The sequence below is a fragment of the Cuculus canorus genome, chromosome 24 (assembly GCF_017976375.1).
Source record: "Cuculus canorus isolate bCucCan1 chromosome 24, bCucCan1.pri, whole genome shotgun sequence".
In the NCBI taxonomy this organism is placed as follows: Eukaryota; Metazoa; Chordata; class Aves; order Cuculiformes; family Cuculidae; genus Cuculus; species Cuculus canorus.
The window spans coordinates 520,880-545,182 of NC_071424.1; the positions used below are offsets into that span (position 1 = coordinate 520,880).

General features: G+C 49.5%; 1 protein-coding gene across 27 annotated transcripts in view; it reads left to right on the forward strand.

The window, feature by feature from the left end:
• Positions 1 to 4,659: 4,659 nt before the first annotated feature.
• Positions 4,660 to 24,303, forward strand: part of NFASC (neurofascin) — a 96,929-nt gene continuing 77,285 nt past the window's right edge. For 4 of the 27 annotated variants that reach the window (XM_054087442.1, XM_054087439.1, XM_054087445.1 and 1 more), the window contains exon 1: positions 23,249 to 23,411. The gene's annotated coding sequence lies outside the window, so the exon portion shown is untranslated. Of the gene's footprint in view, positions 4,766 to 5,483; positions 5,726 to 5,814; positions 5,943 to 21,794; positions 22,016 to 22,186; positions 22,209 to 23,244; positions 23,412 to 24,303 lie in introns of those variants that run through there. The other 23 variants (XM_054087423.1, XM_054087432.1, XM_054087431.1 and 20 more) reach the window with 14 other exon arrangements.

A 24,303-nucleotide genomic window follows, 5' to 3' on the forward strand; every position in this document is an offset into this window, starting at 1 on the left:
CATCTTTTTCCCACCCCTTCATGCAAAACTGGAGGCTTGAGAGGGTGAGTGCTGGTGAGCACAGGGCTGTAATGCAAATCTGCCTGGCAGGAGGGAAGGATGCTGGGCAAAGCTGCCTGAACTCCTACACCTGTGATCACGAAATCTGTCTGGAAAGGGCAGTATCAGAGCAAAGCTTTGTTCATATTGAGCTGCTTAATATTTCATGGTCAGCTAGTGTTAGACACAGAAGTCTCCAGGAATGCCTGGAGCTGTGCAACAGAGAGTTTTCAATGGTGTGGGCGGCTGCCTACGTGCCATCATTCATGGTAGGCTTTGATTCGCCCATGCCAGCACTGATGTGACCCTCTCTGCGCAGACTGCATCTCTGAGCCCCCAAAGCAGGCTCCCCACAGCCAGCATCCCACCAAGGTGTTCCCCAGAGCAGGTCCAGAGCTGTGAGTCTGAGGCTGCAGACTGTGCAGAGGAATTGTCTTGGGAAGGGAGAGAGTTATTAGAGGTGAATTTTCAGGAGATAACTGCTTTGGGATGCTGTTTTGCAAGAACATCTTAGGGTAAGTTTGGTTGGTGTCTCTGTTGATTCAGGAACAGAAATGTCATGATTTTGTTGTGGATCAACTTGATGACACATCTCAGAATTTCATCCACCTCTGTTTTAGAACTGTAGAAGGGTTTGGGTGGGAAGGGACCTCAAAGCCCACCCATTCCCAACGCCCCTGCTGTGGGCAAGGACACCTCCCACTGGATCAAGGTGCTCAAAGCCCCATCCAAACCCATTTTGTGGGTTGGTTTTTGTCCATGCTAAAAAATAATCACCCTCCGCAGGAAAACACCGTTTTTCTATAACAGCAGCAGATGGCAGCACCGGATAACGAACGGGATCCGCTGGGCTGAGCCCTGGCACCAGCCTGGCTGGTCAGCCCTGGGCTCCCACCAACAACTGCACTTACCGGTGGTCAGGCAGCAGTGGGTGGGTTTTTGCATCATTCTGCAGTTGCAGAGGCTTTGTCTTGCAAGTGAGATCTGAGGCCTCTGGAATTGGATGCTCATGGACTGAAGCATCCAACTCTGCGTACAAACTGGAGAGGGACAGATTTAGGCTTGACATAAGGAAGAATTTCTTCACCATGAGAGTGAGCAGACACTGGCAGAGGTTGCCCAGGGAAGCTGTGGCTGCACCATCCCTGGAGGTGTTCAAGGCCAGGTTGGACGGGGCTTGGGCAGCCCCTGATCCAGTGGGAGGTGTCCCTGCCCGTGGCAGGGGGGTTGGAACTGGATGACCTTTAAGGTCCCTTCCAACCCAAACGATTCTATGATTCTATGATTTACCTTTTAAATTGTTGGCTGCGAAGGTATAGAAGTCTGAGCTGCATCCCATGCTTGCGGTGGTTTAACCAATGACAGGATGAGTGTGTTTAAATCCCAGTCCAGGGTTTAAATCCTTTGCACTAATACTGAATAAAACTGCAGGTGCCTTAATGAGGCAGGACACCTCTGCCGGTGGAGCTACAGGGTTTCATGTCCTGTGCTCTCAGCACTGGCTGCAACAGCGCCATGATTTATGTCCTAGGGGCAAGCAAAGCTTCTGTTCTATTAAAACAAATGCCTGGGATGTGCATCCATCATTGGCTTCTCCTGAAAGGCTCGGGTGTCGTAGCAGGGTGTTGGTGAATCCATCTTCCAAAGTGCAAATGCTTTAAGGCTAATCAATACTTTTTTTTTTTTTTTTTCCAAAGAGATTGGTTGGAGGAGAGGAACTCATCTAATTCCTCCTCTGTGGTTAACCATATTAATTTGATAGCAGTGGTCTCTAGGGAGAAGGCAGAAGAAGGGACCCTTGAGTGAGGACAAATATCCAGAGTGGATCTGGCAAGGGATCAGAGCCAAGGAGGGAGCATGGCCAGCCCCTCACCTCCCACGGGTGGGCTCTCCCCTGCAGGAAGGTCTGGCTCAATAACAAATGCACATATGCCTTTCCCTGTCGGTATGGGACATCCTCCCAGTTCAATCACATGCTCGCCGGGAAACACCAAGCACCTGTGCCTAGCTTCACGCTAAGTTTAATTGTTAACTGTCACATATGTACCCTGCAAGCACAAAGTGCACTTTCCATTCTGCTCATATGTTTCATTTCAACTTGCCAATCACTTAAAATGGTTTCTCTTGATCATTTTGATCCTTGCTGCCCCAGATTTGGTTGCGTCCAGTCAGAGAAAGATGCAAGGAGACGCATCTCTGTCTCATTTCCCCCATGTACACATACTTGAACAGTCTCCAAGCATCAGAGCTCGTCTCTAACTTCTCATTTCTTCCAGTGCATCTCACAGAAGTGGCTCTAAGGAAGAGTAAGCACATTTTTGTTCATAGCACAAATGGATCAGCACCGTACGTTGCTAATCAGTGTGTGCGATGCAGGTCGGCATCCCATGTCCTCCACATGGGATTCTCTGCACAGAGGCTTCCAAAAGCAAGAAAGGGTATTTCAGTCCCTTCCCAGGAGGGCGGTTTGCAACCAACACTGCAAACAGGAGAGAAGGGGTAAGGCGCTTGCAGAAACAAGGAGGGGAAGTACATTTTGTGACGCACTGAGCAGCTTCCATGAAGTACAGCGTGCCCTCAGATCCCTGTGGAGTTAACAGTAATCAGCATCTTGGAGGAGCACTCAACACCATTTAAGAGGGAGCTCTTGAAGAGCTACTTTACATACTCCTACCCTAAATACAGCTGTACAATGGGATCCCTGCAGAAATGGCAAAGCCTGATGAGGTGTAATGCTTCCAGTGTTTGAGCAGCTCCAAGGTAAGGGAGGGAAGCCTGTGCCTTAGTGACATTAATAGTAAAAGGTCCCCAGCTTTAGATACCTTCCTTGTGTTTTGCTACTGATCCCTCTTTGCTGCCATGTGAGGTTTGGCTTTTGCCCCTGTTTTCACCAGCACAGCTGAGGATGAGAGGCTGGAGCTCTGTTGGGCACTGGGTTCTGCACCATCTCAGCTGTTCTTAATTGATAGATCTTCATTTAGAGCAGCTGGGCTGTTGCTGTCCTGCAGCATCTGCTCTCTGAATCTGTTTTTTTGTTACTACATCTACTACTCAATAGCAAAATTACAGTCACCATTTCCTTTTCCAGGTCCTATGAGGAAGGTTCTTTTTTTGCATCCTGTAGGATGCACATTTAACTTCTCACACCCGAATTCTTCACTGACTTTCATGGGATGGTGACACACATAAATGCAAATGTATCTTTTGGGCTAGGCCAGGGACCTCAGCACTCGTGATAAACCTCTAAAGGGCTGCAATGTGTGAGGTGTATCAGCATTAAGTTGAAAGAAGATAGATTTAGATTAGATAGTAGGAAGTAATTCTTCACAGTAAGGGTGGGGAGCCCCTGGCCCAGGTTGCTCAGAGCAGTGGTGCTGCCCCATCCCTGGAGGGGTTCCAGGCCAGGTTGGATGGGGCTTGGAGCCCCTGATCCAGGGGGAGGTGTCCCTGGCAAGGGAGCTGGAACAGGACAGGTCTTAAGGTCCCTTCCAACTCAAACCATTCTATGATATGCCATCTAGAAGATGGGCTAAATCCCTAAGGGTCAGTCTGTTGCTTCTAAAGTCTCTATATCACTTTAAATTTCCCAGCCTCGGGAAAATATTTGTAATATAATAAAATGTATGGCAAGGGAAGTGGCAGATCTTGCTGTGAGTGTTTTCTAGATGGGTGACGCTTTAATTAAACTGACATTTCTGATAACCAACTCACTGGAGAGATGTCTGGGCTGTGATGTCTGCAGAAGCCTTTGCTGGGTCACTTAGTGGGGGAAGAATGCCTGATTGCAGATAGCCACCAGCTGATGGTTTACCCAGAGCCAAGCTGTGATACCTCTGCTCCTCTTCAGCATTGCCCCCAGCAAAGATCCCCTCAATGGCCATCCCACCGCTCGGGGCGCAGGGAATCCTGCTGTAACACTGTTCTCCTCTGCACCTGGGTGACTTCCTCTGCATAGAAACCACTTGTCATACAATCATGGAATCACTAGGTTGGAAAAGATAATCTTTGATGATTATCTTTTCCAAAAAAGATGATCTTTGAGATCATCAAGCCCAAGCATTGTTTCATAGCATCATAGAATAGTTTGGGTTGGGAGGGATCTTAAAGCCCATCTAGTTCCAACGCCCCTGCAACGGGCAGGGACACCTCCCACTGGATGCAGTTGCTCCAAGCCCCATCCAACCTGGCCTTGAACACCTCCAGGGATGGGGCAGCCATAACTTCCCTGTTCCAGGGCTTCACCACTCTCATAGTGAAGAAATTCCTCCTTAAGTCCAGTCTAAATCTGCCCCCTCCAGTTTATACCCATTGCCCCTCGTCCTACCACCATGAGCCCTTCTAAGCAGCCCCTCCCCAGCTTTCTTGTAGCCCCATCAGGTACTGGAAAGTCACCCTAAGTTCTCCTCGGAGACTTCTCCAGGCTGAACAACCCAAACCCTCTCAGCCTTTCCTGCCCCAAAATCCTCGCGGTGGGCTTCGGCACTTTCAGTGCCTGCGGGGACCTTTCGGGTGGGATGCTCAGCTGCGAGTTAAGGGGCTGCAGCTGCTAATTAACGGCGCTGCTAATGAATCCCTCCCCCCACCAGCCCCTGCCTTCCTCACTGCCTCCTCCCGGGGCGCGCTCGTTCCCACGCCCGGGAGCGCGCAGTGCGGCGCGGCCGCGCCCGGGAGCGCGCAGTGCGGCTCTCCGAGCCCCGGCTGCGGCGAGACCCGTCGCTCCGAGCCGGTAAGAGGGGTGGGAGGCAGCTGGGGGGGGGGGTGGACAGGGATGCAGGCGGCTCCCGAGGGATGCTCGGGTCGCTCCGGCTGCTGCGGGGGATGCGGGAGGGGTTTGATCCCGCATCCTTACCCCAGGTTTGGAACCCCGCTGCCTGTAAGGTTTTCCCCCTTTGCCCAATTCCCTTCTCCCGCAGACTTTCCCTTCCTTCCCCAATTTCCTCTCTCCTTCTCCCCCTTCCCCAGATTTCCTTCCCCTCCTCCCCGTTCCCCAATTCCATCCCCTCTCCAGATTTCCCTCTCCTCCCCCTTCCCCCATTTTCCCTCCCCTTCACCCCATTACTCAGTTCCTCCCCTTCCCCAGATTTCCCTCCTCCCCATTCCCCAGTTCCCCCTCCCCTCTTTCCTATTCCCCAATTCCTCCCCCTTCTCCAATTTCCCCTCCCCTCCTCCCCATTACCCAGATCCTCCCCTTCCCCAGACTTCCTTTCTCTCCATTCTTCAATTTACTCTTTCCTCCTTCCCCTTCCCCAAATTTCCCTCCTCCCTTCTCCCTTCCCCCGTTTTCCTTTTCTCCTCCCCAAGCCGGGGCCTCATACGGAGGGAGCTGGGTACCAGACTGGGGCATGTGATGGGGTTTTTGCTCTTATGTCACGACATCGTGTCTATGCATGCAATAAAATCATGATGTGTCAGCCTGGGGGGGACAGGGGTGCAGGAAGGGAAATGCAGCCCGAGTGGACACCTTTGTGTGACACAGCACGTCTTGGTGCCTGAAAGCTCCTGGGGAGGAAGGTCTTCCTTGAAGGGAGGCTGCACCCTGCTTCTTCCCTCTTGTTTTCCGGGGTGGATTCGTGTTCAACCTCTGAAACACCTTCTGCTGGCAAAGCACATCCCCCGGCATCGTCAGCCAAGAGCATCTTTGAGAGCACCTGGGTTGCGATGCTGTGGCTGATGGAGCCGGGCAGCGGTTAGTGCCTGCAGATATTTTTCATCTGCATGCTCTGGCGGTGCCCGCAGAACAGCTCGCTGCTATTGATCAAGCTTCTGGAGGTGGGGAAAGTGCTGAATCATTTGTACTCCCGGCTGTACGGGCAGTTCAGCTGTTCCTCATCTCCAGCAAATGCTCAGAAATGAGCTGCAGCGGCTGAAGGGAACCGCGCTGCGTGCGAGGAGCCGTGTCCGAGGTGGGAGTCCTGGGGGCCTGGAAGAGGTGCTGGGTGGCTCGCGCACAGCTTGGTGTCATCTTCTATGGCCTTAGTCGCTCCCTGGAGGACAGGGCATAGGGGAGATGCTGCGTGCGTCTCAGTGAGGTCTCTGGGCATGGTACCAGGGGGATGGAGGGAGGGTTTCTCTAGAAAATCCTGTCCCTCCTGCAACTGGGAAAGGCGTATGGGGCTCGCTGCTTGGACAGGCCTTTCTTTTTCCTTTTGATTACTGTCTTTGAGATTCTTTTTCAAGGTCAGGGCCTTGGAATAGCATGTGGGCTATGAAGCACTTCTGAAAGTCAAACCGGGGATGTTTCTGTCCGCTTTTTGAGCGAGAGGCGGTGTAAAGGGGCAGGGGGATGCATGTGTTGCAGAAAAATTGGAATGCTGAAAGGCAGAGCAGATGCCTGACTGTTTTAAGATGGATACTGTGGCACTGTCAGTGTTTCCGGGGTGCTCCGATCAGATGCTGAGGACAAAAGCAAGAATCCAGTGACTTTTATTGAGATGCTGACTCCTTCATTGTTGACACGGTTTTCTGCAAATGCCTACCCTTTGGCAGACAGCTAAACTGAACATCAGCGTGACTGCTTTGTTTCCAGAAAACTTCTTTTCCTGGCCTACCTTGAAAGATAGCTGCTCAAATTCAGTATCACATTCTTTCTATTTAACGGCTTCGGGCAGGGCCCTTGCTGACTTTCCTTTTTTTTTTTTATGTAGCTGTAATGTGAGTGCAGCATAAATAATGCATGGAGGTTCTTCTCAGCTGATGGGCTCAAGTTGTTAAATTTGAAAATGGACTTTGTTTACAGGGATTGAGACTTGGGACTGGCTTTTGTCTCGCTTGAGCTAGAGCTGTAGGATAGTGCTGGCTACGGTAATCACAAAGCTCCAACATCGTCTTCAATGGGGTTACTGAGTTGTGTTGCCTCGGTTGTGGCTAGGGATCTGATTTAAACTAAGTCAGTCAATCCAATCATCTCTTCTCTCAGCTAATGATTAAAAGGAAAATATCCCAAGCTCTCAAATGGTATTAATTCATAATGAATTATTTGCTTAGCTGTGATCTAATTGTCTTCGTCTTCATGGGTCTTGTGTATAAAATCGATGCTGCTGCTGGCAAAGTGCCACCAAAAAGGCTTTCTGCAGTGCACAAGCATCAAAGCTGGTTAAATATCTTTAATAATAACAGAAAAAAATGAGGTCTCATTCTTCATATCTGTGTTCTTGCCAGCTGCCTGAGACCCTGCGAGGAGGGTGCTCTCTTGAGACCCCTGTGTTTAGGTCTTAGCCTGCTTGTATCCCTCCTGTGAAACGGGGGCACTGTGGGTCTCACGGGTGAGTTCCCGGGTGCAGCCCACGCATGGTGAGCAGGGAAGGTGTTGGGGTCGGGTGTGAACGGTAATTTATCAATGTTGTGCATTGGGGACTGAGCGGGAACAGGAATGGAAAGCTGTAAATGCAGACCCAGACGGCTGCTGACATTGTCTGTGATCATGAAGAAAGCAAGAATGGACATGGACAGGAGGCAAAGGAACCTTTTCTGGTGGTCAGTTCGTGCTGATGGGTGAACGGTAAATAGGTGGCTTTTTAAGTTCTTTAACTTTCGACTGAAATGATTTTTATTTCTGGTGCAGCGTTTCAGGCCTGCCTGGGTGACCTGGTGTCCTTGGGTGAAGGCTTGGTGGTTGAACTATTCATGGAATCATAGAATAGTTTGGTTTGGAAGGGACCTTAAAGACCATCCAGTTCCACCCCCTGCCGTGGGCAGGGACACCTCCCACTGGATCAGGGTGACACCCCCAGGGCTGGGGCAACCTGTGCCAGGGCCTCATCACTCTCATAGTGAATAAATTCTTCCTTATGTCCTGTCTAACTCTGTCCCTCTCCAGTTTATACCCATTGCCCCTGGTCCTATCACCACAAGCCTTTGTGAACAGCCCCTCCCCAGCTTTCTTGTAGCCCTTTAGATACTGGAAGGTCGTGCTAAGGTCTCCTTGGAGCCGTCTCCTCTCCAGGCTGACCAACCCCAACCCTCTATTCACAGGTACCAAGTACCTTCAATCCTCTATCTATTCCTGTCGTCTGTGTAACCGCGCTTAGCAGCACTGTGGAATTTATGGGGTGTCTCTAACAAGATACTGTCTGGATAAATGTCAGTGTTTCTAGAAACGGAGCCTACCTGGGCACAGAGGAGGTTTGTACAGGTTAGTCAGAACCTGAGTGCCTTCACTCTTCCTTGTTTTCTGTCAGCTTTGCTGAGGAGGAGCTCATAAGTAAAAGGTTGGCACTGGAGATGGCTAAAGGAAGCTGGGGAAATTGAAGAGCCACATCCCTGGGACACTTGTGTGGTTCTGACATTATCTCTCAGCCTGCGGCAGGAGTTGCTTAATTTCTTCCTTGTCTGTACAGAAGTAGCGTGTGTGTGTTCACTCTTATGGGGGTTTAATTTAGTTGTCTGTGCAGCATCAGACTCTCAAATCTCATCAGCACTTAACTTTACGTGTAGATAAACCTGAATGGTAAGGCAGAGCTCCTGCATTCATATTGTTACAGGACTTCAGGGAGTTGTGGAAATCCCTGGTTTCTACACAGCTGCAAAGCTCTGCGTGTTTAGGTGAAATGAGAATGCAGCTGAATTGTGAGGATTTAAATCTGTTCCAGTTGTTTACATTGAATGTCTCTGAGTCATGTATAGAAAATCAGATTTTGCTTGAATTGGAATAAAGGCAAAGCCTGGGAGGAGACTTTTAAAAATCCAAGAAAGAAACCTAAACTCTGGCACTTCCCCTTTGAGTCTTTATTGTTCCTTCAGTTTCATTTGCCCTTATCAAAATATTCCCTTGCATCGTAAAACTGAGCAGGCAGCTCAAACTAAAGATTGTGTTCAGCTACTGGTTTTGAAAGACGGTAGCAAATCTTGTCAGAGAGGTCTAGCTTGTCTCCCCGCCCCGTGGGTAACTCCTTTCAAAAATAATCTTCCTTATTTTAATGGGTGTTGGGTGACTTCTGTTCTCTTTTTTTTTCCCTTCCTCCTCCTGAAGCAGGTCATGCCTTCATTCTTTTACTTTTGCAATCCAGGATAATTTTTGCATAAATTTAGAGATTCAGCTCAGAATGAACTTGCTTGAAGTTGTTGTTATGCTAAATAATCCTTCCCCTTTTCTTTTTAAATCCAGATCTGAAAGAAACCATGCTGTGTTATTATGGATTAAAATAGAGGAGGATTTAGACCTCAGCCCTGCTTATAGGGATCACCATTCTGAGTTAATGAGATAGGAGGAGAAAGATTAACAACTGAACAAATAGAGATAGTTTTGTGTGACTAGACCAGGTAGAAGATCCCAAGGATGCTACACAGGGACAAGTTTTTGCCTTGCCTCCTCGCTTCAGAGTCTTTGGATTTCATCTCATCCTCTTTCTGCTGCTGATAACCAGATCCTATTATTCTCCCTGCAGGAATGCAGCTTAGAGAGGCAAGGGCACAGCAGAGCAAAGCATCATGCCCTGCTGCAGGGCGAGCTGGACAAAGGACAGGGTACAGGAACAGGGAATGGAGAACCTGCTTCAGAAAGCAGCATCTGGAAATCCTTTGCTAGCATCGGTCTGCCTCTGCTACTCAGTGAAGCCTGGAGTGAGGGCTGCTGACTTCTGAGGCCACCAGAGAAGCATCAGCACTAGAGAGAGGGTGCTTTGTACAGTAAACGTTCAATCAAGTAGGATGCTGAGAACCTTCCAGTCCCAGTGACTCCATTGGAATCTGAAACTTCATGCACAAAAGCCTATGCAGTCAAGGGTGGACCAACCACCCAGCTGCAATGGGCACTGCTGGTCCTTGTCACAGGGAAAAATAATCTCATGTTCAAAGCATGACATAGATATAGCTGAAAAATGCTAGTATAGGCTGTACTAGATGCTGCTTTCCCACCTTTGGAAGCAAACGTTGATCCTTACAGATGGCTAGTTAAAGGGAACATAACCCAGAGGCTTGGTGCAGAGTGAACCTGGAGATTCATTTGAATTCCTGGCAGGCTTTCTACTGCTTTATGCCTCTTTGGCAGTAGATTTTGCTGTCTTCCAGCACGGGGAGTGATGGGTTCCTGCAGACCTTCTAAGTCACAGCAAGCATGATACTGTCTCACTGTCAGTCTGCATATTATATTCCTCCTGAAATGCCCTGGCACGGATAGGCAGGGCTGGCAATTGCAGTGTGAGCTATGGGATGGATACCACTCTCCTTGAATCCGCAGAAAATGTAGTTAGTTACCTTTTCTGCTATGAAAAGTTTACTTTTCCAAGTAATTCCAGTAATCCCAAGAAGCTGCGAGTTAAAAGAAGATGCAGTGCCTCTAAAATTAAATAGACAACCTAAGGCACTGACCTGTTGCACATACATTTCATCTGTGTTAAGTAGTTGCTTCTTGAGTAGGGGAAGTAGCTTCTGTTTTCTAGGGGCTACTCAGAGAGCGGTGCTCTTAAATGGTGAGTGTGAATGCTTGTTTAATTTGCTTGGCATCCTCCATGTGTTGGGTGCACAAGCAGGATACACTCCTTGTTTTTTAAAGATTTTTCATTCCGCGTAACACCTGAGGACATGGTTTAGTGTGAAACTTGGCAGTGTTCGGTTTATAATTGGACTTGATGATCTTAAAGGTCTTTCCCAACCTAGACGATTGTCCCATGTGAGGACAGGCTGAGAGAGTTGGGTTTGTTCGGCCTGGAGAGAGCTCTGGGGAGATCTTATGGCAACCTTCCAGTACCTGAAAGGGGCTACAAGAAAGCTGGGGAGGGACTATTCTTAAAGGCTGGTGGTAATAGGATGAGGGGCAATGGGTATAAACTGGAGAGGGGCAGATTTAGACTAGACATAAGAAAGAATTTCTTCACTATGGGAGTGATGAGGCACTGGAACAGGTTGCCCAGAGGAGTGGTGGTTGTCCCATCTCTGGAGGTGTTCAAGGCCAGGTTGGACGGGGTCTCGGGCAGCCTGACCTAGATGGGTTGGAACTGGATAGGCTTTAAGGTCCCTTCCAACCCAAACTATTCTATGACTCTGTGTCTATACTGAACACGCAAACAAACCACAGATGATGCTGTGCGTCTCACCTCCAAATTTCTACAAGGAAAGGTGTTTGAAGGTTGATTTATTTGGGGTAGAAAGAAAGAATGAAAATTGTCAGGGATCAGAGGTTTATAAGAAAATGTGTGTGAGCGGGAGGAGAACCGGAGCGGAGTTCGTCCTTGTCCCTGTCCCGGCCGCTCTCCAGGGTGCTGAACAGAGACCGGGACCCTGACCTGGCTCTGCTTTGTGATCTCCTTCTTGCTCCTTCTGTCCTTGCAAAAGAGAAGGGATAACGGGCATAGGTTGAGACGAGGTTGCAAGTGGTTGCATGAGCCCCGTCTCTGGAGGTGCTCCAGGTTGATTTGAGCAACCAGACCCAGTGGGAGAGCTCCTTGCCCTTGATAGGGAGGGTGGAACAGGATGGGTTTTAAGGTCCCTCCCAAAGCATTCCATGTTTCTGTGATTTTTATGTCTTTTTGCAGAGAATTTCAGGAATCAGCAGGGATAACATGGGCAAACGTCGAGTTCCCATCTAGGCAATGTTTGCTGTTCTTGATATTTTTAATGTTACCAGCTCCTTCCAACAGACACTGCCTAGCAATTTGGTTTGAAGCCGGAAGAGGGGAGAGTGAGTTGAGATTTCAGGAAGAAATGTTTTGCTGTGCGGGTGGGGAGGCCCTGGCCCAGGTTGCCCAAAGCAGTGGTGGCTGCCCCATCCCTGGAGGGGTTCCAGGCCAGGTTGGATGGGGCTTTGAGCCCCTGATCCAGTGGGAGGCATCCCTGCCCATGGCAGGAGGTTGGAATTGGATGGGCTTTGAGGTCCCCTCCAACCCTCAGTATTCTATGGTTCTATGAAAAAAATCCACTCTCCCTCCAGCACAGCTGCAAAGCAGTAGCCTAGGTTACCCAGAGCCTGGGTGGTCTCCACCCTTATTGGATGGGTGTTTCAGAGACGCGTCTGGATAAAGCCCTGAACAACCTGGTTTGACCTTATAGCTGATCCCCGCTTTCAGCTGACGGTTGGCCTAGGTGACCTGCTGTGGTCCCTTCCAAACAGAATTGCTTTGTGATCCTGTTACCTTAAGGGTTTTCACCAGCAGGAAGCAAAACAATCTGCTTTCTCTCTGCATCACTTTAAGAGCCTTTCCTCACGTGCAAAGACTGACTGCTGATCCTCGTATCCCTGTGAAGCAGTTTTTATTGAATATTCACACAGTCTGGGGGGCAAGAAGGAGAAAAAGAAATTACTGCAGTCCCTTCTCAACCAGCAAACTGAAAAGGTGATGGCGAGCCCTGACTCTTGACTTGCTTCTGGAAGCTTTAAACATAGTCTGCTCAGTTAATGAGGAGCTGCCTGTGCTCTAGTGTGTGAGTGGTGGTAAATGTCACTCTTTCTCAAGCAATTTAGATGATTAGTACTTGGATTCAGCCTGCATCTTGTTCCACAGGCCCTTGAGTTCCACAGTAGGGTATGGTACCACCAGCCGCCTTGCGTTTAATTACATAGCCCTGTTTGTGATAGCTGGGAGAGTTACTAATATGCCCAACAGCATAGCAGGGCTCTGCAGTTGATAAAGACACATCTGTATGCTGAGCTCTACCCTTATTGAGTTAGGGCCATGGAAAAAGCTCTCTTTCTTGCTGTCACTTAAATGGTGTCAGGATTCGTGAAATCTTGCTTTCAGATTCCCACCAGACCCAGCAACAAAGACTGCTTGTTGCAAGCTCATTGGCTTCTGTTCGAATCCCTGTGACGTGTTCACAGATGTGTGCAGACAAGTGGGAGGGAGCAGAGAATGAGAGAACTGAGGCTTTGTAGCCATGCACGTGTGACAGCATGCATGGGACCCCTGAAGCTCCTCTCAGGCCAGCCCTCCTTTCATGACACAGCTGGCATGCCCCAGACCATGCTTTGGCACTGTCGTTTTGAGCAGCCTGTCTGTAGTTGAATTGCAAGTCTTGCAGCAATTTGAATTGCAAGTCTTGGCTTAGTTTTTACTTCTCTCATTGCAAATTCAAGAGAGCGTGGCTAGGTAGGATTTAGTGCCCTATGTAATGGAGCTACATATATGAGCGTGCACTGAGAGCAACCTCTTGAAAACCACATCAAATCAATTTACTTAATAAATTGATAATCCTATTTCCTTCTTCCATTCTATCTAGTAAATGTGGATACGAATGTAAAATGTCTTAGGACAAAATCTTCTGTCCTAACTAGGTGCTCCCTCCCATATGCCCAGAAAAAGCTGAAGTTAGGGTTAATTCATACATGGATTAGTTTATACAAATTATGTGGGCTGTTCTTATTAGAAGACAAATATAGGTACAGTAGAAGTGTCCTTCAAAATGTTATGTTGCATATCGCAGCCTGACATCTCTTATTGACAGCTCTGCTATCCAGATGCCAAGGCCCACAGGGTTCTATTTTCCAGCAATATCAGCAGCTGGGACCCCAGCTATGTATTTTTGGTTGACCTCGTCTGAATTCTTCTGACCATGGTGACAGCTGTGAGGCTAATCTGGCTTGAGCCCAGTACAGCAGGCTTTGCTCTGATGTTGTATTTCATGGACTCCAGCTTCCTTGTCTCCATTGCTACCCTAACCTTCCTCTCTACACAGACCAACCTTTCTAGGGGGTCTTGATTTTAGAACGGAGATGGGACTTGCTCCCTGTCACAGCCAGATGAGCCGGGGAGCCTGTGCCTTCTACATGTTCCTGGCAGGCTTTTTACCCTGGAGATCACTGTGTTTGCTCAGCTATAATGTTTCTTCCTTCCTTAGAACTTGCCTTGTAAGACAAACAAATGTGACTGATGTTTATGTTCATAAAATGGCCCTGGTTTGTGACGCAGGCTAATATGTTTAGAAGACAACTTTATCACAATTAAGAGAGGAATTGGGGACTTAAATAAATAAATACATTCCCGACTGCAGTCTGGATGAAGAGCCTGCAGAAACAGGTTAGTTAAATTCAGTGGAGTGGCTGGGATTGCCACTTTTGGGGAGGGCTGGCGCTTCCCTGGAACTGCATATATGGAGAACTAATACACTGAGTCTCAGGGCTGCCTTTGCACTCAGTTGTTCCCAAGTACCTCTTATATTGGGAATTAATTTCCTGCTCTAGATGCTTCCCCAAAAGTTTGTTTATAATGGCAGTTACATAATGCACAATAGCACCGTCCTTTTGTGGAAATCAAATTCACCGTAATCCTGTGAGGCAGGGTTGGGTTTGGAGGGAAGGGCAAGAGCTCTTGGTTGAAGGGACTTGTCAAAGCAGGAAAGCCTGAGAATGAATTTTAAATAATCGTATTGCCTCTTAGACTGAGCAAACATATAATTAACAATAAGATAACAGGGTGGTTCTACAAGGCAGCTAATTGTATTTTCAAATGTCAGCTTGTCAGCTCTTATTTAGTCTTCATTCAATATGGGCTTTGCCAGAGCAGTGTCTGGTTTTAAATGGCATTTCCCTCTCCTGGCACTGTGGAAGGGTCTTCTCCTTACTTGTCCTCAGAAAACTCTGCTTTGCTTCACCTTAGATAGAGTCTCACTTGCTAGAATGTGGTATTCGTCCACTGGGTTAGATTAGGGAAAAAAGAAAAAGAATCTTTTAGGGGGTAGAAAAAATAAAACTAAAAGCAATAGAAGGCTATCTTGCAGCTTGGAAGGGCATGCGCTACATCTGGTGTCAGAGAATGTCTTGCAAGCACTTTCCTCTTGCTACAAGTGATATTACCATGATGCAAGATGCCCAGAGCTCCACACCCTCATTGGCTCTCTGGCTCTAGGTGTCACTGATGGAAATGACTCCATAGCGACTGCTGTTACATGTGCTTTATGATGTAGGCTTCCATTTGCTGTGTTGGGGTGAGAGCTGGCAATGTGGAGATAACCAGAGGCTGGGAGGGAATTGTGTCACACTTGCAACTTGCCAACTCTGCTGCTGATAGACAACTGAAAAGTTCCATCCTCCACTGCTGGTCCTGTGAGAAACAGTACGTTCTTCTAAAACCATGTTCGTTTAAGGTAGAACTCCGAGGTTCCTTGTAAGTTTTTGGTCTACGGGTGCAGGGTATAATTCCAGACTTGAAGGTATGTTGGCAGCCAAAACTCAGTCTCTGTGGAGAAGGCTGACGTGTGGTTGCAGAGAGGAGTTGGGAAAGGAGCTCAGGGACATCCCAGGTCCAGAGTCCCTCCAGAGAGGGTGAGGAGCCACTTCACCGACCCCTCGACAGCCTCGCCGCGCATCACTGTGTTTCTGGCTTCCATCAGTGGAAGCGTGGTAAGAAGCAGCGCAGCAGGTTGCTGTCGTGGGAGGGTGTTTAACCTGCACTGACCGTGTCATGGGCAGAGATTAGCATCACCCTCCTGTGTGAAGCAGACAGCACACACAACGTCAGCTCCAGCAGCAGATAGTGAGCAGCAGTGTGTCACTTCCACTCAGCGTAGCCGGGGATGGTGGCCTTGCAGCTGACCAGCGAGTAATACCAGTGCCGGCCGCCACCCCCGCCCCAGCCTGTGATAAGTAGGGAGATGGCACTAATGAATCTTTCAGTGTTTAATCCCTGACATGCTTAGGCAGGGGTGGTGTGACTTGATTTAGGGATGGCTTTGGACTGCCTGCTGTGGCAGAGAGCATCTGTGGAGTTAATGCTGCCTACTTAAGGCTTGGTGCTGGGGAGTGCTCTGCGTTCATGTGTGTAGTCACTGCAGGGGTGGCTTGTCCGTGAGGAGTGCAGCCCTCCCTGCCCTGCAGCTGGCTGTGGGTGTACGGGGGGTGGGCTGCAGATACAGCCCAGCTGAGGGACAAAGTGGATCGGCTGGCAGGAGAGCAGCAAAACTTCCAGTTCCTCTTAATCCCACAAAATTCTCCTCTGTGCGCTGCTCTCTGCTTTACTGCAGTGACAAACTCTTGGCACAGCCCCGGAGCGGCTCTGCTCTGCAAGATGAGGGAGGGAAGAGGGTCTGTTATAAAGCACAAGATGTAGCTCCATGCTAGGACCTCCACGAGAGACATGAGATGGCCTGTGGTGCTCTGGGAACCCTTATAGCTGCTGGTCCTGAGCACAGAGGTCAGAGTAACTGGGTATTTGTGCTCCTTTCCAATTTCCCAGCCGTTGCTGGCAGTGATGCCCAGTGAGATCCATCCTCTCCAGCTCAGCATAGGGAAGGATTTTGCCTTTATGACTCCTGTTGATGGAGTAGCCGTGTGCAGAGTGATGCTGCTGCGTGATGAGACTGCTGAGCCAGACGTAGGTGCCTGGGTTAACCTTCTTGTGTTTACAGTCTTGAACAACTGAAAAAAAAAGAATGTTTTGAAGGTTTTGCTTTGCTTTCTCCACATTTGAAGATGCCATTCCATCCTGTGTTATTGCAAGATTGTTCCCTAAATGTAGCCAAAAGGTTATTGAAGATATTCTGTAGGCTGAACCCCGAAGTCCTTATTCTAATCCTAGCTTTCCTTCCAGGAGGCTGTGACTCTGAACCAACCTTTTAGATACCCTGCCTCAGTTTCCCTGTAGGTGGGTAAGGAGTTTTGCCCATGTTGCAGGGAGCGCTTTGTAATTTCCCTTCATGTCAAGAAACCTTGAGGCTGTGGGTGAGCACCACGTTATTTATTCTGTGGGCTGTTGAATGCATTAATTCACTGCCTTTGCCTGGTTGAAGTCAACATATGTCCATCCATTTGCAATAAATCTTGGTTCTCAGAAGGAGCTCTTGCAAAATAAAACAGTGCAGGCAAGCAGCAGCTATGCGGTAGGGGCAGAGTCATGGAAGTTGCATGCCAGAAAGCAATAAAATGCTTCTCTACAATGGAAATGCAGTTCCTGCCTGACGCTGCCTATTGTCCAGTAGAAAGGGGTTTGTTTGAGCTGTGCTGGCGATGCTCCTGGTATTGATTCTGAACAGATGCTGCGATATGGGAAGGCAGATGGAGCCCTGCGGTGCAATTGCCTCCTGCGATGGGGTGGGCAGGGTTGGCCAGATGCCACGTGGGGTTGGTGCGAGTGTTTGGATTCAGCCGGGGCTGAGGCGAGCCCTTCCCTGAGAGGCTGTGGAAGGGGATGTGCCTTGGAGAGAACACAGTCCTGGTCTCAGGCAAGTGAACCTGACACCTGACTAAAATCCTAATTGTCCCGGTGCTGAGGGACACTACGCTGCTCCAAGCGATGTGTGCCACCGTCTTTCTATTTCTGAATCGCAAACTGTGACAGATTTGTAGTTGCCTTCAGCGTGGGGCTCTAGAGGGCAAAAGAAAGGCTTTTGGAGCTGGGTTGCCATCAGTGTGTGCTCGTGGCTAATTATAGCCCTACGCCGGCTGATGTGGAGGGAGAGAGAAGCACAGACCTGACCCCTCCCAGTAAAACAGTGTGGGCTTCATGCTGCTGCTCTGACCACATCCTTGGCATCTCTGTGCACATCTGGGCTGGGGTCAGTGGCCAAAACCCCATTCCAAGGGGCCTTTTGGATGCAAAGGACCCAGAGGGTCTTGCCCTGTACCCAGGCATCTGGATGGCAACCAGGGGATGTGTGTGGAATGTGGTGAGAGGTTTTGTGATGAGTTTCTAAGCTAGAAAAGATCATTGAGATGAGAATACAGCTACAGCTGGGATCCTGCTGGCAGAGTAGCAATGTTTCAGGAGCAAGTTAAAGATGCACTAAATTGTTAATTGGGAGTTCTGGAGGGTTTTTAGAATCCAGCCTCAAGTGTTAATCAGGCAGATAAAAGACATCTTTCTCCTGGAGAGGAGCTGAGGCAGGAGAGGAGGTGATTTGCCTTCAGACGTGGATGCAAATTCCTGGATTTCACACCGTGTTCTTACCACTTTCTTCTCACTCTGACTTAGGGCAGTCTGTAAACTTGCAAGAGGAAGACAAGTGGTCCTGCCTGACAGCAACATGTCCTTCTGTCTGCATGGGGAACAGCTTGTCCAAATCCTGCCTCCCCCCATAAAAGAGGGGCAGCAAATAGTGCGGCAATACTCAAACTGCACCAAATACCAATAGCAGAAGAAACCAACTGCTTTTCATAGAATCGTAGAATGGTTTGGATTGGAAGGGACCTTAAAGATCATCCTCTAGGTTTGCAGGGCCAATCAAACAGAGCACAGGGCTAGGTTCACTCTCATGCTGCCATTTCAAGGAACAAGAAGGGAATCTTTACTAAACAGCTTTATGCTAAGTAAGAGTTATTTCCTAGTCGCTGCCCTGAGCGTGTTTAGTCCCTGATAATACCCCAAGCCTGAGCTGGCAAAGGAGCTCAGGATTTTCCCTGCCATCACCACTGAAATGTGGGCCTCCACCCTGTGAAAAAACTCATCCTCTCTCCAGTAGCGAATTACCCCTGAAACATGACCAGCTCTAAAAGGCTCTTTGGGCATCGCTAGGGGCAAAGAAGAACCAGCTCCAGTGGGCTTGTCTTGCTCAGTGTAAGCCTGTAAGCAATCAATGGGATTTCAGGGGTCCTGAGAAGAAAACATGGCTCATCTTCCCTGGGGAGCCTTTATTCGTCCTCATTATTCCCAGGCCTGCAGCTTGTGCTGTCCCCAACTTGAAGCAATAGAGATATTGGACTGACTTAATCCCCAATGACTGCATTCATCTCCAAGCAGGGATGGATTTTGCTGGCAACCAGCCCTGCTTCTGACCACCTGCCGCTGCTTTCTGTGCCACGGCTGAGGCCATCACCTCCTGCCAGGCTTTGCATCTCTTCCTCCACACCTCTGTAACGTGCTGTCTGGGCTGTCCATCACCAAGCAGACAGCAGCCACTACGATGGGAAATTTTTCAGACTGCAGTGCTGGCAGTGTCCTGCTGCTGTCTGGAGTCATGGGGAGAGCAGATCGCATGAGCGATGCCGCTTTCGTACTGCGAGAATGATGGTGCTAATGTGCGCTATGCATCAGTTTTTTCTCCTGGGAGTACACCGTGTTGTAAAGGTCAGGGTGGAGGATTATCAGCAAAGGTTTGGCGGCTCACTCTGCAGGGTCAGGGAAAGGTCCTGGGGGCATCGCTAGGAGATGCCACACAGATACCACAGCCTCCAGCAGTCACAGCCCCATAGAGAGGTGCAGATGGAGCCAAACCCACTCTGCTCTTGCGCGGTGAAGTGAAGATGCTGAGGCCTTAGCAGGCTGGGCACATCGGCAAGACCAGAAGTAGCCATTTGGGACAACTGGCCAGATTTTGTGGCCCTGGGTGCTTTTACGTCTTGACATCCTTGCAGGAGGACCAGTTCTGCAATGGTAAGTCCCTAAGGCAGCGTGAAATGTGGAGGGCCTGTGGTGAGCGCTGGCAGTCGGAACACGCTGTCACAGCCGGCTTTCTGCAGAAGCTGCTGTTGCCTCCCCTCCAGACGTCCCCATCGGCCTCATCCTCCACCTCTGCAGTGACGGCGCGTGGCTGAGCTGCCCAAGCAGTGTGGTGGAAGCGCTGCGGGTGTCCACAGCCATCTGCTCTGATCCCTGCTTCTCAAGCATAGCCCTGCATCACGTTTAGTCTCTTCGGTATCATGGTGGTTCATCTGTAGATCAGCATTAGGCAGTCCTTGCAGATTAAAAGTAACTCAGATCTTACTTATATCTCCGGTGTTTATTTTTCAAGAGGCTGGATCATGTTTTAATTTCACCAGATAGCAGGAAAGCATTTTCTGAATACAGGGGAAGCAACTAATCAGTTGGTAGCAATGTGGCTTATGGTTTCAAACCTCTAGGCTTGGTCTTGCTCTCGTTGTCCCATCGCATTGGATCTCTTATCCTTCTCCATTCCCGTTCCACTCTCATTTTCTAGTGGTTTGAAAGCTCTTTCGGCTTGATGGTTTGCCTGTTGGGCATCACCCAATCTCGATAATCCGGATTAGCAAGGCTGACTGTAATTATCTCGACAGCTACTCAGGGTTAATGAGAAATACAGACAGCAGAGTTGAACTGAAATCAGTTTGTGGTGGTTATCGGGGTCTTTTGTGGAGGAGAAAGGATTTGGGGTGTTTGTGGAGACCGAGTTTCATTGAGTTTGTGATTAAATTAGCTGTCACAAATAACATTCTGATCAGTTGGTTGCAGCTTAAAGTTATTTGAACGGTAATTGCTCTGAAAGGTTAAGTTTTGCAGCATGGGCGGAGTGGGGGGGTGCGGAATTGTGTGCTCTTGGTGGAGATAAGAACTTACCCCTTGGCGTACAACACCCAGCGCGGGTTAATACCAAATGCTTGAGAAATGGGAGCCGGAAAGCAAGGGAGATATTGCTGTGTTTGCTCTGAAATATCCAGTTCTGGGTACACCTGAGCTGGGAGGAAGGTGCATCCTTAGAGGGCACCTTGGGAAGCGAGAGAATTGAAGTGCTTGCTTAAAAAGGTGTCATCCAAACTGCCCCTGGGGCCTAGACCTCTGAGCACCAAAGCACCTCCTATGCTGGAGGATAGCCAAGACCACAAAGACTTCGCTACTTCCACCCGCTTAATCAAGAAAATGGAAATAGCATTTTAATGAGATGGTAATGAAGCTGTGGATCAGATTGGTCGATTCCTCGTTTGAAGCTACAAAAGGGAAGCTTTTGTTTTTTCCTTGGGTTTATCACTTCTGTTCTTGCCTGATTAGTCATAATCTTCTGCTGTCCTTCACTGGGAAACTCCCTCTTATTCCCTGCAAAAATCTATCCTTAAGAATTTGTACGATCCTCCAGGGAAATCAGGCCACCTATATTTCATTTAGTGACTTCAGACAATTAACCTAACAAAGATACCTCTCTCTTTCCCTTCCTTCCCCATCTGTTTCCTAATTACCAGTGGAACTGGGATACATAAGCAGACTGTACTGATTTTTTTTTTTAATTAAACACTGTCTTCAGTGTTTTGTGGTTGGCCCTTTAAAAGCTGAGTCTCGCTGCTGGGGAAATAGTAAAACACAGAATGTGCCACGAGGGTGAGTGAGCTCTAAAAAGGTCTGGCGTTCAGATTTTGGGGATTTTGTCGCATCAGAGCTGGGATGCAGAATCACTTCAGTCCGCCTTGTGGATCAGAAAATGTCAAGTCATCTGGAAGGGAAGGCTGAGTGATCCAGGACCCTGGAGGAGGTCTCATCCTGCTGCTTATCCTCTGGAATAAACTGTCTTTGGACTAGGGAAGCACTTTTGGAAGGAAAACAATATCCTATTTCTCTGTTCAAGAAGGAAAAAAACCCATGTCCCTCTGTCCTTGTATAAACTGTCCTGCCTCTTCCTCCGGTTTCCTTCAGAGAGCTCTCCCTTCCTGCAAGCACAGTGCTATTAAAGGCTCTGTGTGATGATGAGGGGGGCAGTGCATCCATACTGGTGTTTCTGGGAGGAGAAGTGCCCTGCAACGTGAATTGGGGATCCGTATGGGAGCTAATGCCCTCTGGGTGCAGGGTTTGCTGCAGCCTTTGGCTCTCGTTGCTGAGCTGCAAACGACTGCGCACTCTTTGGCTCCAGGACCCCGCTGACATCTTTGCTCTCTTCTCCCCTCACTCTTTGCCCTCCTCCTGCTCACACTCTGCCCTTTTCCTCACCCTCTATTTTACCCTCTGCTCTGAGTCACCTTGTCTGCACTGTGGGGGACACGATGCGGAAAACCTGTTCACGTCTGACTGCTCAGCCCACGCTGCTGGCGCGGGGAATGAGCTGAGACGCGTCTGCCTCTGCGCCATCCCGGGAGTCTCCCCACTTCTCAGCCGTCCCCGGGTACCTCTGCATCCCACCAGCCACCCTCACGGGGAGAGCCCTTCTTTCCAGTAGAATCTGGTTGGCAGAAAAGCATTTAACTGTTAGAGTTACAGCTAATTATATGCAGGGCAGGACAGTTCAGGCTCGGCTGAAACCTGCTGGGATGTAATTATCCTCTCCCTGGCTCTGAATGCCTTTGGTGTGCTGTGATGCTCCAGGAGTTAAACCCGCAGCTGATGCTGCTGAGCGCTGCATCTCAGACGTGAGACTTGCAAAGCTTGGTGAAGGTCCCACCAGCGGTGCCGGCAATGCAGTAAGTGATTCAGCAGAACGGCTGGAGCAAAGCGGGGTTGGGTAGAGGCAGCTGCTTTGCTCTTGTGCTCCACCACGGTTGAGTCTGGCTCGTGTCTTGTCAGGCTTGTGGTGGTAGAGGATGGATGCGTCGCAGTCCGGTGGGTGTTGGAGTGCTGGGGCGGTGGGGGAAGGCCAGTGCGCGGCAGCTTGAGGTAGGAGACCTTGCACTGGGCACAGAGGCTCAAGGGCTGTTCACGTTCGGAGGCAGGCAGGGTTTAAAAGACATTTGGAGCTTGGTTCTGCAGTTTGTTTTTTGCTCTGTGCATTGCAAGACCATAATCTGGGAGCTGAAAAGGTATTATCTTTCTTTTTTGTTTCACCCTAGCTGGTAAGAGAGCGGAAAAGTCCATGCTGGCCAAAGTGTCCTCTGAAACATGGGCCAACCTCTTCCTCAGCTTCTCTTGCTTAAAATGGAAAGGTTTAAACTTCTCAGCAGAGTCTGTGAAGTCTGCGCTTGGGGCATACCAGGACTGTGGCTACAGGGCAAAGGGGAAGAGGGCTTTAATTAAATCACTCTCTTGCACTTCAGTTTGGTACCAGCAGAGTTGGTACCTGGGCAACCTGAGAGACGCTCAACAGAGCGTGGTAGAAGAGGAGGCAACTCTCCTCACCCTTCTGCACTTTTATTGCCTCAGTTTCTGTAGCTGTCAAATGGAGATGCTGCTGCTGAAGAGGGGAGAAATTGTGCTGAAATATTGGTGAAATACTTAAGAAATCCCTGGCTAGGAAGTCTCCATCCCTGGACTGATTCTGTTGACGGAGAGATCTCTGCTCTGCCTCCTCGGCAGCCTCGCTGCATGGTGTGCAGGGCTGGGTCACCACAGCGAATGCCGCTGCCAGCGGGGCTGGAACAAAAGGAAGCTGCATCTGGGAACAAAACCCCATCGTCCTGGCAGTGCTGGCACCCAGGACACGGGGACAAGCCCTGGCTGGCACTCGAACTCGTTCCCCGATGGCTTGGGGACTGGCTGGGGACAGAGTGGGTAGTGTCCTGCACCACAGCTCCTGCATTATTCATGAAGGAAAAGCCAGCAAGAACAGGGAGGGAAGGGAGAAGAAAGTTGGAATTATTAGTAAGTGCTGTTGTGTCTTCTTCCCTTCACTGTCCTGTGGGGATGGGTGGGCTGGAGATATTATAGCCCTGTGTTGCGGGAAGGACAGCTAAAGCGTCTTGGGCAGCAGCCCAGTGATTTCTGAGCTCACTCCTACTCAGGTCAGGTCCATTCCAGCGCTGAGGAATGCTGGTGGATCCTCCCCAGCACGTGGAGGCACTTTGTGTTTGGGATAGAGGAGACGGAGAACCTTAACCCGAGTTCTGGAGGTGGAAATCTGTTTCTTAGATGGGAAAGGCAAAGGTAGGCTGATGTCTGCCTTTGGACTAACTTGTGAGGAGGTGGCTGTGGAGGGGATGGTCTGTAAAAGCCTTGGATGTTGATTGCAGTAGGATGGATAGAAAAGTCAGCTTCTGTGTCCTGCTTGAGGGCTGACAGGCATGTTCCAAGGGCACAGGGCGAGTCACCTTGGGAATGAGACCTGCCGGTGGCTCATTCCATGTGCGTCTGTCCTGCTGCAGCAGCTGTGTGTAGGGACCCCCTTTGCTCTTTGATTGTCTCCTTGTGCCATGGCTGGATGCTGCCCAGGGCAAATAAAATCATTGTTGATCTCTATTATCATAGCGTATGCCCTGACTTTCTTGCTTTGCTTTCTTTTCCAAGACGGGCAGGGCTGACGTGTGCATTAACCCCTTAATTCCCGCTCCCGGGGCTGCTTCTCACTGGGATGGAGGTGAATGGTGGTGCCCCTGTGCATGGTTCCTCTGCGGGGGAGACGCCGGTGTAAATACAGAAACATAGGTACCTTTTGGTTTCGTTTGGATGCCTCTCATTTAATCCAGAGAGCTTTAGGGCAAAGATGTAAACGTGCTATCCTGACCGCTTGGGTTACAAATAAGCTTTTACTTGCAAAAGGAGCTCTGCAGTAATCTGGGTGTAAAGTGTTTGTAGGCTCCCGCTGCCTTGCACTGTAGGTTTGGCTCTGGGCTGGTATGGGAAGGTTATTGCAGAGCACCCACAGACGCCATCCCCAGGGCTGAGCCGGAGCGGTGGGAGCAGAGCGGTACCACTGCCGGTGCACCGCGGCGCTGCGCAGCCCCGGGGGTGGAGGGAGGCGTTGAAGCACCCTGCAGCCTCTGGGCACGAGGAGATGGTGGAGATTAGCTCCTCGGGGAGGTGATTAGTGTCATCTTCC